The sequence below is a fragment of the Rhynchophorus ferrugineus genome, unplaced genomic scaffold (genome assembly GCF_030347505.1).
Source record: "Rhynchophorus ferrugineus isolate W39M unplaced genomic scaffold, kcgeb_rfMv2 rfM12, whole genome shotgun sequence".
NCBI lineage: Eukaryota > Metazoa > Arthropoda > Insecta > Coleoptera > Curculionidae > Rhynchophorus > Rhynchophorus ferrugineus.
In genome coordinates, this window is record NW_027472591.1 from 3,506,090 (window position 1) to 3,518,662 (window position 12,573).

Genomic DNA, 12,573 nt, shown 5'->3' on the forward strand with positions numbered 1-12,573 from the left:
TCTTTAGTTCAGTAGCAAAACAAACTGCCGTCGTCCACCTACTATTCAATAGTAGTGGCAAAACAAGCTGCCATCGGCCACATACAAGGGGGGTGGTGGCAAAAACATTTCAACTTTGACCATATTTTTTTTGGTTCAGTAGCAAAGCAAACTGCCGTCGTCCACCTACTATACAACAGTAGTGACAAATTAAGCTGCCATCGGCTTCGTTTAGGAGGGTTGGTGGCATAAACATATCAATTTTGACCATATTTTTTTTTAGTTCAGTAGCAAAGCAAACTGCCATCGACCGCATACTATACAACAGTAGTGGCAAAGCAAGCTGTCATCGGCCACGTTTAAGAGGAGTGTTGGCAAAAACATATCATCTTTGACCATATTGTTTTTTTCTTTGTTTCAGTAGCAAAGCAAACTGCCGTCGCCCACCTACTATTCAATAGTAGTGGCAATTCAAGCTGCCACCGGCCACGCTCAAATGGGGTGGTGGCAAAAACATTTCAACTTTGACCATATTTTTTTTGGTTCAGTAGCAAAGCAAACTGCTATCGACCGCATACTATACAACAGTAGTGGCAAAGCAAGCTGTCATCGGCCACGTTCAAGAGGAGTAGTGGCAAAACATTTCAACTTTGACCATTTTTTTTCGGTTCAGTAGCAAAGCAAACTGCCGTCGCCCAACTACTATTCAATAGTAGTGGCAAGACAAGCTTCCATCGGCCACGTTCAGTAGGGGTGTAGGCAAAAACCTATCAACTTTGATGATATTGATTTTTTTTCGGTTCAGTAGCAAAGCAAGCTGCCATCGACCACGTCCAAGGGGGGTGGTGGTAAAAACATTTCAACTTTGACCATATTTTTTTTTAGTACAGTAGCAAAGCAAACTGCCGTCTTCCACCTACTATTCAATAGTAGTGGCAAAGCAAGCTGACATCGGACACGTTCAAGAAGAGTATTGGCAAAAACATTTCAATTTTGACCATCTCTTTTGTTTGTTTCAGTAGCAAAGCAAATTGTCGTCGCCCACCTACTATGCAATAGTAGTGGCAAAGCAAGCTGACATCGGCCACGTACAAGAGGTGTGGTGGCAAAAACCTTTCAACTTTGAACATCTTTTTTTTTGGTTCAGTAGAAAAGCAAACTGCCGTTTTCCACCTACTATTCAATAGTAGTGGCAAAGCAAGCTGACATCGGACACGTTCAAGAGGAGTGGTGGCAAAAACATTTCAACTTTGACCATCTTTTTTGTTTGTTTCAGTAGGAAAGCAAACTGCCATCGTCCACCAACTATACAACAGTAGTGCCAAATCAAGCTGACATCGGCCACGTTCAAGAGGTTTGGTGGCAAAAACATTTCAACCTTGACCATATATTTTTTTCGGTTCAGTAGCAAAGCAATCTGCCATCGACGCGTCCTATACAACAGTAGTGGCAAATTAAGCTGCCATCGGCCTCATTCAGGAGGGGTGGTGGCAAAAACATATGAAATTTGACCATATTTTTTTTAGTTCAGTAGCAAAGCAAAGTGCCGTCGTCCACCTACTGTACAACAGTAGTGGCAAATTAAGCTGCCATCGGCCTCGTTCAGGAGTGGTGGTGGCAAAACATATCAACTTTGACCATATTTTTTTTTAGTTCAGTAGCAAAGCAAACTGCCATCGCCCACCTACTATACAACAGTAGTGGCAAATCAAGCTGCCATCGGCCGCTTTCAAGAGGGGTGGTGGCAAAACATTTCAAATTTGACCATATTTTTTTTGGTTCATTTGCAAACAAACTGCCATCGCCCAACTACTATACAACGGTTGTAGCAAATCAAGTTGACATCGGCCTCCTTCAAAAGGTGTTGTGGCAAAAGCATTTCAAATTTGATCATTTTTTTTTCGGTTCAAAGCAAACTGACATCAACCACGTACTATACAACAGTAGTGGCAAAGCAAGCTGCTATCGGCCACGTTCAAGAGGTGTGGTAGCAAAAACATTTCAACTTCAACTATTTTTTTTTGGTTCAGTAGCAATGCAAACTGCCGTCGCCCATGCCCATGTACTACAAAATAGTGGTGGCAAAGCAAGCTGATATCGCTCACGTTCAAGAGGTGTGGTGGCAAAAACATTTAAAATTTAATCATATTTCTTGGCTCAGTAGCAAAGCAAACTGCCATCGCCCACCTACTATACAACAGTAGTGGAAAATCAAGCTGTCATCGGCCCCGTACAGGAGGGGTGGTGGCAAAAACATTTCAACCTTGACCATATATATTTTCGGTTCAGTAGCAAAGCAATCTGCCCTCGACGCGTCCTATACAACAGTAGTGGCAATTCAAGCTGCCATCGGCCACGTTCAGGAGGGGTGGCGGCAAAAATATATCAACTTTGACCATTTTGTTTTTTTTTAGTTCAGTAGCAATGCAAACTGCCGTCGTCTACCTACTATTCAATACTAGTGGCAAAACAAGCTGCCACCGGCCACGTTCAATAGGGGTTGTGGCAAAAACAAATCAACTTTGACCATATTGTTTTTTTTTGGTTCAGTAGCAAAGCAAACTGTCGTCGCCCACCTATTATTCAACAGTAGTGGCAAAGCAAGCTGACATCGGCCACATTCAATAGGGGGGGTGGCAAAAACATATCAACTTTGACCATATTGTTTTTTCGGATCCGTATAAAAGCAAACTGCCGTCGCCCACCTACTATTCAATAGTAGTGTCAGAGCAAATTGACATCAGCCTCCTTCAATAGGGGTGGTGGCAAAAGCATATCAGCTTTGACCATACTGTTTTTTCGGATCCGTATAAAAGCAAACTGCCGTCGCCCACCTACTATTCAATAGTAGTGTCAGAGCAAGTTGACATCGGCCTCCTTCACTAGTTGTTGTGGCAAAAGCATTGCAAATTTGAGAATTTTTTTTCGCTTTAAAGCAAACTGCCATCGGCCCCATACTATACAATAGTAGTGGCAAACCAAGCTGCCATCGGCAACGTTCAGAAGGGGTGGCGGCAAAAACATATCAACTTTGACCATATTTATTTTGGTTCAGTAGCAAAGCAAATTGCCATCGACCGCATAATATTCAACAGTAGTGGCAAAGCAAGCTGTCATCGGCCAAGGCCAAGAGGATTGGTGGCAAAAACATTTCAACTTTGGCCATAATTTTTGTTTATTTCAGTATCAAAGCAAGCTGCCATGGTAAGTCTACTATACAATAGTAGTGGCAAAGAAAGCTGCCATCGATCACGTTCAAGAGGGGTGGTGGCAAAAACATTTCAAATTTGACCATTTTTATTTGGTTCATTAGCAAAGCAAACTGCCGTCGCCCACCTATTATTCAATAGTAGTGGCAAAGCAAGCTGACATCGGCCACGTTCAACAGGGGTGGTGGCAAAAACATATCAAGTTTGACCATATTGTCTTTTCGGCTCCGTAGAAAAGCAAACTGCCATCGCCCACCTACAATACAATAGTAGTGGCAAATCAAACTGCCATCGGCCACGTTCTGGAGGGGTGGTGGCAAAAACATATCAACTTTAACCATATTGTTTTTTTAGTTCGGTAGCAAAGCAAACTGCCGTCGTCCACCTACTATTCAATAGTACTTTCAAAACAAGCTGCCATCGGCCACGTTCAAGGGGGGGGGTGGCAAAATCTTTTCAATTTTGACCATATTTTTTTTGGTTCAGTAGCAAAGCAAACAGCCATCGCCCAAGTACTATACAACAGTCATAGAAAATCAAGCTGTCATCGGCCCCGTTCAGGAGGGGTGGTGGCAAAAACATATCAACTTTGACCATATTTTTTTTTTTTGGGCTCAGTAGTAAAGCAAACTGCCGTCGCCCACCTACTATACAACAATAGTTTCAAATTAAGCTGCCATCGGCCACGTTCAAGAGGGATGGTGCCAAAAACATTTCAACTTTGACCATATTTATTTTGGTTCAGTAGCAAAGCAAACTGCCATCGACCGCGTACTATACAACAGTAGTGGCAAAGCAAGCTGTCATCGGCCACGTTCAAGAGGAGTGGTGGCAAAAACATTTCAACTTTGACCATAATTTTTGTTTGTTTCAGTATCAAAGCAAACTGCCGTGGTAAATCTACTATACAATAGTAGTGGCAAAGCAAGCTGCCGTCGGCCACGCTCAAGAGGATTGGTGGCAAAAACATTTCAATTTTGATCATAATTTTTGTTTGTTTCAGTATCAAAGCAAGCTGCCGTCGTAAATCTACTATACAATAGTAGTAGCAAAGCAAGCTGCCACCGGCCACGTTCAAGAGGTGTGGCGGCAACAACATTTCAAATTTAATCACTTTTTTTGGCTCAGTAGCAATTCAAACTGTCGTCGCCCACCTACTATACAACAGTAGTGGCAATTCAAGCTGCCATCGGCCACGTTCAGGAGGGGTGGTGGGAAAAATATATCAACTTTGACCATTTTTTTAGTTCAGTAGCAAAGCAAACTGCCGTCGTCCAACAACTATTCAATAGTAGTTTCAAAACAAGCTGCCATCGGCCACATTCAAGGGGTGTGGTGGCAAAAACATTTCAACTTTGACCGTATTTTTTTGGTTCAGTAGCAAAGCAAACTGCCGTCGTCCACCTACTATACAACAGTAGTGGCAAATTAAGCTGCCTTCGGCCTAGTTCAGGAGGGGTGGTGGCAAAAACATATCAACTTTGAATATATATTTTTTAGTTCAGTAGCAAAACAAACTGCCATCGTCCACCTACTATACAACAGTAGTAGAAAATCAAGCTGTCATCAGCCCCGTTCAGGAGGTGTGGTGGCAAAAACATATCAACTTTGACCATGTTTTTTTTTGGCTCAGTAGCAAAGCAAACTGCCGTCGCCCACCTATTATTCAATAGTAGTGGCAAAGCGAGCTGTCATCGGCCACGTTCAATAGGGGTGGTGGCAAAAACATATCAAGTTTGACCATATTGTTTTTTTCGGCTCCGTAGAAAAGCAAACTGCCATCGCCCACCTACTATACAACAGTAGTGGCAAAGCAAGCTGACATCGGCCACGTTCAAGAAGTTTGGTGGCAAAAACATTTCAAATTTAATCATTTTTTTTTTGGCTCAGTAGCAAAGCAAACTTCCATCGCCCACATACTATACAACAGTAGTGGAAAATCAAGTTGTCATCGGCCCCGTTCAGGAGGGGTGGTGGCAAAAACATTTCAACCTTGACCATATATTTTTTCGGTTCAGTAGCAAAGCAATCTGCCATCAAAGCGTCCTATACAACTGTAGTAGCAAAGCAAGCTGTCATCGGCCACATTCAAGGGTAATGGTGGCAAAAACATTTCAACTTTGACCATAATTTTTGTTTGTTTCAGGATTAAAGCAAACTGCCGTCGTAAATCTACTATACAACAGTGGTGGCAATTCAAGCTGTTATCGGCCACGTTCAGGAGGGGTGGCGGCAAAAATATATCAACTTTGACCATATTGTTTTTTTTAGTTCAGTAGCAAAGCAAACTGCCGTCCCCCACTTATTATTCAATAGTAGAGGCAAAGCAAGCTGGCATCGGTCACGTCCAATAGAGGTGGTGGCAAAAACATATCAAGTTTGACCATATTGTTTTTTCGGGTCCGTAGAAAAGCAAACTGCCATCGCCCACCTACAATACAATAGTAGTGGCAAATCAAGCTGACATCGGCCACGTTCTGGAGGGGTGGTGGCTAAAACATAGCAACTTTAACCATATTGTTTTATTAGTTCGGTAGCAAAGCAAACTGCCCTCGTCCACCTACTATTCAATAGTAGTGGCAAAACAAGCTGCCATCGGCCACGTTCAAGGGGGGTGGTGGCAAAAACATTTCAACTTTGACCATATTTTTTTGGTTCAGTAGCAAAGCAAACTGCCATCGCCCACCTACTATACAACAGTAGTGCAAAATCAAGCTGTCATCGGCCCCGTTCAGGAGGGTTGGTGGCAAAAACATATCAACTTTGACCATATCATTTTTTTTGGCTCATTAGTAAAGCAAACTGCCGTCGCCCACCTACTATTCAATTGAATTGGCAAAGCAATCTGATATCGGACACGTTCAAGAGGAGGGGCGGCAGAAATATTTCAACTTTGACCATCTTTTTTGTTTGCTTCAGTATCAAAGCAAACTGCCATCGCCCACCTACTATTCAATAGTAGTGTCAGAGCAAGTTGACATCGGCCTCCTTCAATAGGGATTGTGGCAAAAGCATTTCAAATTTGAGCATTTTTTTTCGGTTCAAAGCAAACTGACATCGACCACGTACTATACAACAGTAGTGGCAAAGCAAGCTGACATCGGCCACGTTCAATAGGGGTGGTGGCAAAAACATATCAAGTTTGACCATTTTTTTAGTTCAGTAGCAAAGCAAACTGCCGTCGTCCAACTACTATTCAATAGTAGTTTCAAAACAAGCTGCCATCGGCCACATTCAAGGGGTGTGGTGGCAAAAACATTTCAACTTTGACCGTATTTTTTTGTGCAGTAGCAAAGCAAACTGCCGTCGTCCACCTACTATACAACAGTAGTGGCAAATTAGGCTGCCATCGGCCTAGTTCAGGAGAGGTGGTGGCAAAAACATATCAACTTTGACCATATTTGTTTTTAGTTCAGTAGCAAAACAAACTGCCATCGCCCACCTACTATACAACAGTAGTAGAAAATCAAGCTGGCATCAGCCCCGTTCAGGAGGTGTGGTGGCAAAAACATATCAACTTTGACCATATTTTTTTTTTGGCTCAGTAGCAAAGCAAACTGCCATCGCCCACCTACTATACAACAGTAGTGGCAAAGCAAGCTGACATCGGCCACGTTCAAGAAGTTTGGTGGCAAAAACATTTCAAATTTAATCATTTTTTTTTGGCTCAGTAGCAAAGCAAACTTCCATCGCCCACATACTATACTACAGTAGTGGAAAATAAAGTTGTCATCGGCCCCGTTCAGGAGGGGTGGTGGCAAAAACATTTCAACCTTGACCATATATTTTTTCGGTTCAGTAGCAAAGCAATCTGCCATCAAAGCGTCCTATACAACAGTAGTAGCAAAGCAAGCTGTCATCGGCGACATTCAAGAGTAGTGGTGGCAAAAACATTTCAACTTTGACCATAATTTTTGTTTGTTTCAGTATTAAAGCAAACTGCCGTCGTAAATCTACTATACAACCGTGGTGGCAATTCAAGCTGCCATCGGCCACGTTCAGGAGCGGTGGCGGCAAAAATATATCAACTTTGACCATATTGTTTTTTTTTAGTTCAGTAGCAAAGCAAACTGCCGTCCCCCACTTATTATTCAATAGTAGAGGCAAAGCAAGCTGGCATCGGTCACGTCCAATAAGGGTGGTGGCAAAAACATATCAAGTTTGACCATATTGTTTTTTCGGGTCCGTAGAAAAGCAAACTGCCATCGCCCACCTACAATACAATAGTAGTGGCAAATCAAGCTGACATCGGCCACGTTCTGGAGGGGTGGTGGCAAAAACATATCAATTTTGACCATATCATTTTTTTTTTGGCTCAGTAGTAAAGCAAACTGCCGTCGCCCACCTACTATTCAATTGAATTGGCAAAGCAATCTGATATCGGACACGTTCAAGAGGAGGGGTGGCAGAAATATTTCAACTTTGTCCATCTTTTTTGTTTGCTTCAGTATCAAAGCAAACTGCCATCGCCCACCTACTATTCAATAGTAGTGTCAGAGCAAGTTGACATCGGCCTCCTTCAATAGGGGTTGTGGCAAAAGCATTTCAAATTTGAGCATTTTTTTTCGGTTCAAAGCAAACTGACATCGACCACGTACTATACAACAGTAGTGGCAAAACAAGCTGCCATCGGCCATGTCCAAGGGGGATGGTGGCAAAAACATTTCAACTTTGACCATATCTTTTTTGGTTCATTAGCAAAGCAAACTGCAATCGCCCACCTACTATACAACGGCAGTAGCAAATTAAGCTACCATCGGCCACGTTCAAGAGGGGTGGTGGCAAAAACATTTCAACTTTGACTATTTTCTTTGGTTCAGTAGCAATGCAAGCTGCCGTCGCCCACGTACTACAAAATAGTGGTGGCAAAGCAAGCTGATATCGCTCACGTTCAAGAGGTGTGGTGGCAAAAACATTTAAAATTTGACCATATTTTTTTTCGGTTCAGTAGCAAAGCAAACTGCCATCGCCCACCTACTATACAACATTAGTGGCATATCAAGCTGCCATCGGCCTCGTTCAGGAGAGGTGGTGGCAAAAACATATCAATTGTGACCATATTTGTTTTAGTTCAGTAGCAAAGCAAACTGCCATCGCCCACCTACTATACAACAGTAGTGGCATATCAAGCTGTCATCGGCCCCGTTCAGGAGGTGTGGTGGCAAAAACATATCAACTTTGACCATATTATTATTTTTTGGCTCAGTAGCAAAGCAAACTGCCGTCGCCCACCTATTATTCAATAGTAGTGGCAAAGCAAGCTGACATCGGCCACGTTCAATAGGGGTGGTGGCAAAAACATATCAAGTTTGACCATATTGTTTTTTTCGGCTCCGTATAAAAGCAAACTGCCTTCGCCCACCTACTATACAATAGTAGTGGCAAATCAAGGTGCCATCGGCCACGTTCTGGAGGGGTGGTGGCAAAAACATATAAACATTAACCATATTGTTTTTTTGTTCGGTAGCAAAGCAAACTGCCGTCGCCCACCTACTATGCAATAATAGTGGCAAAGCAAGCTGACATCGGCCACGTCCAAGAGGTGTGGTGGCAAAAGCATTTCAACTTTGAGCATCTTTTTTTTTTGGTTCAGTAGAAAAGCAATCTGCCATGGTCCACCTACTATACAGCAGTAGTGGCAAAGCAAGCTGACATCGGCCCCGTTCAGGAGGTGTGGTGGCAAAAACATATCAACTTTGACCATATTATTTTTTTTTTGGCTCAGTAGCAAAACAAACTGCCGTCGCTCACCTATTATTCAATAGCAGTGGCAAAGCAAGCTGACATCGGCCACGTTCAATAGGGGTGGTGGCAAAAACATATCAAGTTTGATCATATTGTTTTTTAGTTCGTTAGCAAAGAAAACTGCCGTCCTCCACCTACTATTCAATAGTAGTGGCAAAATCAAGCTGTCATCGGCCCCGTTCAGGAGGGGTGGTGGCAAAAACATATCAACTTTGACCATTTTTTTTTGGCCTCAGTAGTAAAGCAAACTGCCGTCGCCCGCTTACTATTCAATTAAAGTGGCAAAGCAATCTGATTTCGGACACGTTCAAGAGGAGGTGTGGTAAAATATTTCAACTTTGACCATCTGTTTTGTTTGTTTCAGTATCAAAGCAAACTGCCGTCGTCCACCTACTATTCAATAGTAGTGTCAGAGCAAGTTGACACCGGCCTCCTTCAATAGGGGTTGTGGCAAAAGCATTTCTAATTTGAGCACTTTTTTTCGGTTCAAAGCAAACTGACATCGACCACGTACTATACAACAGTAGTGGCAAAACAAGCTGCCATCGGCCACGTTCAAGGGGGGTGATGGCAAAAACGTTTCAACTTTTACCATATTTTTTGTTTGTTTCAGTATCAAAGCAAATTGCCGTCGCCCACCTACTATGTAATAGTAGTGGCAAAGCAAGCTGACATCGGCCACGTCCAAGAGGTGTGGTGGCAAAAACATTTCAACTTTGACCATATTTTCTTTAGTTCAGTAGCAAAGCAAACTGCCGTCTTCCACCTACTATTCAATAGTAGTGGCAAAGCAAGTTGACATCGGCCTCCTTCAATAGGGGTTGTGGCAAAAGCATTTCAACTTTGACCATATTTTTTTTAGTTCAGTAGCAAAGCAAACTGCCGTCGTCTACCTAATATTCAATAGTAGTGGCAAAACAAGCTGCCATCGGCTACGTTCAATAGGGGTGGTGGCAAAAACATATCAACTTTGACCATATTGTTTTTTCGGATCCGTAGAAAAGCAAACTGCCGTCGCCCACCTACTATTCAATAGTAGTGTCAGAGCAAGTTGACATCGGCCTCCTTCAATAGGGGTTGTGGCAAAAGCATTTCAACTTTGACCATATTTTTTTTGGTTCAGTAGCAAAGCAAACTGCCGTCGTCCACCTACAGTAGTGGCAAATTAAGCTGCCATCGGCTTCGTTCAGGAGGGTTGGTACCAAAAACATATCAATTTTGACCATATTTTTTTTTAGTTCAGTAGCAAAGCAAACTGCCCTCGTCCACATACTATTCAATAGTAGTGGAAATTCAAGCTGCCATCGGCCACGTTCAGGAGGGGTGATGGCAAAAACATTTCAATTTTGACCATATTTTTTTTGGTTCAGTAGCAAAGCAAACTGCCGTCGTCCACCTACTATACAACAGTAGTGGCAAATTAAGTTGCCATCGGCCTCGTTCAGGAGGTGTGGTGGCAAAAACATATCAACTTTGACCATATTTTTTTTAGTTCAGTAGAAAAGCAAACTGCTGTCGTCCACCTACTATTCAATAGTAGTGGCAATTCAAGCTGCCACCGGCCACGCTCTAAAGGGGTGGTGGCAAAAACATTTCAACTTTGACCATATTTATTTTGGTTCAGTAGCAAAGCAAACTGCCATCGACCGCATACTATACAACAGTAGTGGCAAAGCAAGCTGTCATCGGTCACGTTCAAGAGGAGTGTTGGCAAAAACATATCAACTTTGACCATATTGTTTTTTTCTTTGGTTCAGTAGTAAAGCAAACTGCCGTCGCCCACCTACTATTCAATAGTAGTGGCAATTCAAGCTGCCGCCGGCCACGCTCAAAAGGGGTGGTGGCAAAAACATTTCAATTTTGACCATATTTATTTTGGTTCAGTAGCAAAGCAAACTGCCATCGACCGCATACTATACAACAGTACTGGCAAAGCAAGCTGTCATCGGCCACATACAAGAGGAGTGGTGGCAAAAACATTTCAACTTTGACCATTTTTTTTTCGGTTCAGTAGCAAAGCAAACTGCCGTCGCCCAACTACTATTCAATAGTAGTGGCAAAACAAGCTTCCATCGGCCACGTTCAGTAGGGGTATAGGCAAAAACCTATTAACTTTAACCATATTGATTTTTTTTTCGGTTCAGTAGCAAAGCAAGCAGCCATCGACCACGTCCAAGGGGGGTGGTGGTAAAAACATTTCAACATTGAACATATTTTTTTTAGTACAGTAGCAAAGCAAACTGCCGTCTTCCACCTACTATTCAATAGTAGTGGCAAAGCAAGCTGACATCGGACACGTTCAAGAAGAGTGGTGACAAAAACATTTCAATTTTGACCATCTTTTTTGTTTGTTTCAGTAGCAAAGCAAACTGTCGTCGCCCACCTACTATGCAATAGTAGTGGCAAAGCAAGCTGACATGGGCCACGTCCAAGAGGTGTGGTGGCAAAAACATTTCAACTTTGAACATCTTTTTTTTTGGTTCAGTAGAAAAGCAAACTGTCATCGTCCACCTACTATACAATAGTAGTGGCAAGGCAAGCTGACATCGGCCACGTTCAAGAGGTTTGGTGGCAAAAACATTTCAAATTTATTAATTTTTTTTGGCTCAGTAGCAAAGCAAACTGCCATCGCCCACCTACTATACAACAGTAGTGGCATATCAAGCTGTCATCGGCCCCGTTCAGGAGGTGTGGTGGCAAAAACATATCAACTTTGACCATATCTTTTTTTTTGGCTCAGTAGCAAAGCAAACTGCCGTCGCCCACCTATTATTCAATAGTAGTGGCAAAGCAAGCTGACATCGGCCACGTCCAATAGGGGTGGTGGCAAAAACATATCAAGTTTGACCATATTGTTTTTTCGGGTCCGTAGAAAAGCGAACTGCCATCGCCCACCTACAATACAATAGTAGTGGCAAATCAAGCTGACATCGGCCACGTTCTGGAGGGGTGGTGGCAAAAACATATCAATTTTGACCATATCATTTTTTTTTTGGCTCAGTAGTAAAGCAAACTGCCGTCGCCCACCTACTATTCAATTGAATTGGCAAAGCAATCTGATATCGGACACGTTCAAGAGGAGGGGTGGCAGAAATATTTCAACTTTGACCATCTTTTTTGTTTGCTTCAGTATCAAAGCAAACTGCCATCGCCCACCTACTATTCAATAGTAGTGTCAGAGCAAGTTGACATCGGCCTCCTTCAATAGGGGTTGTGGCAAAAGCATTTCAAATTTGAGCATTTTTTTTCGGTTCAAAGCAAACTGACATCGATCACGTACTATACAACAGTAGTGGCAAAACAAGCTGCCATCGGCCATGTCCAAGGGGGATGGTGGCAAAAACATTTCAACTTTGACCATATCTTTTTTGGTTCATTAGCAAAGCACACTGCAATCGCCCACCTACTATACAACGGCAGTAGCAAATTAAGCTACCATCGGCCACGTTCAAGAGGGGTGGTGGCAAAAACATTTCAACTTTGACTATTTTCTTTGGTTCAGTAGCAATGCAAGCTGCCGTCGCCCACGTACTACAAAATAGTGGTGGCAAAGCAAGCTGATATCGCTCACGTTCAAGAGGTGTGGTGGCAAAAACATTTAAAATTTGACCATATTTTTTTTCGGTTCAGTAGCAAAGCA